We start from the raw sequence: 1132 nt of genomic DNA on the forward strand, positions 1-1132 counted from the left end.
GTGGGAAAGAATGAGAACACTGCTGTTTGGAAGTGAAACTTTGGTATACCTTCCTAAAGGGCAATCAGGGACTATTGATCAAAATATTAAATATACTTAACAGCTATTACACTTTTAGAAATTTATTCCAAGGAAATCATCAGACCAGAACACAAAGATTGTGTAGCATTATTTATAGCTATGAAAAACTGGAAATAACTTAAGTACAACAATAGAGCTTGGTTAAGTAAGTTATGGTACATTCAGACATTAAAAGAAATGAGGTGGATTTATATATACATGGACTGGCATGGAAAGATACCTAATATATTTTGTTAAGTTCTAATAGGTTACAAAACAATACGTATAATATTTTTAAATATTTTCATGTACTGCACAGGGATAAAATAGAACTGTCCTTTTCTAAAATGCAATATTGTTTCTTCATTAAAAAGAACGTTCTGTTATTTTGATCAAAGATTCCATAGAAGAATCCTGATCAAAAGAAGAAAAATGCAGAAGAGAACTTCAAAATCTCATGGACTCTAGACTTTCTAGAGCCATGGTGGAGAGATGAACCCCTGAAACCAGTACCCTGACATAATCTTTAAACCATAAACCAAAAATATCCCCTGAAATCATCTTAAAACCAAGCAACAGTTTAGCTTCACTAATAAAAAAAAAGGCTTGCCTTGAGCATCATACTCTTTTAAGAACTATCTACATGGGATCAAACTGACCACAGCAATGTGAGAGATCAGACAGGAACCTCGGAGTGCAGTGAATTTACGTTAATGAAGAGAAGCAATTCAGAAAAAGGGTGAGGATGGTTTCACAAATTAAAGGATATAATCAATGTCACAAAATTGTTCATGTAGAAACTGCTGCTGTATGTTCTGCTCTATAGATTCTCCATACAACAAAATAAATAAAATTTAGAAAAAAAAATCCATTAAAAGAACGATAAAGAAATTTAGAAACAGATATAGTGGTGATGTCTGCACAACATGGTGAACATAATTATGAACCTCACTGAATTGTACATGGTATAAATGTTGAAATGGCAGTATTATACAGTATGTATGTATAAAACCCACTGCCATCAAGTCAATTCTGACTCACAGCAACCCAACAGGACAGAGGAGAACTGCCC

At 33.3% G+C, this 1132-nt stretch overlaps 1 protein-coding gene across 1 annotated transcript in view; it reads right to left on the reverse strand.

Annotated features, from left to right (window-relative positions):
* ENTPD7 (ectonucleoside triphosphate diphosphohydrolase 7) overlaps positions 1 to 1132 on the reverse strand; it is a 66632-nt gene that overhangs the window by 21229 nt on the left and 44271 nt on the right. The gene's annotated exons all lie outside the window — the stretch shown is intronic.

Source organism: Orycteropus afer, unplaced genomic scaffold (genome assembly GCF_000298275.1).
Source record: "Orycteropus afer afer isolate SDZICR_OR568_19922 unplaced genomic scaffold, OryAfe1.0 scaffold00064, whole genome shotgun sequence".
NCBI classification, from domain to species: Eukaryota; Metazoa; Chordata; class Mammalia; order Tubulidentata; family Orycteropodidae; genus Orycteropus; species Orycteropus afer.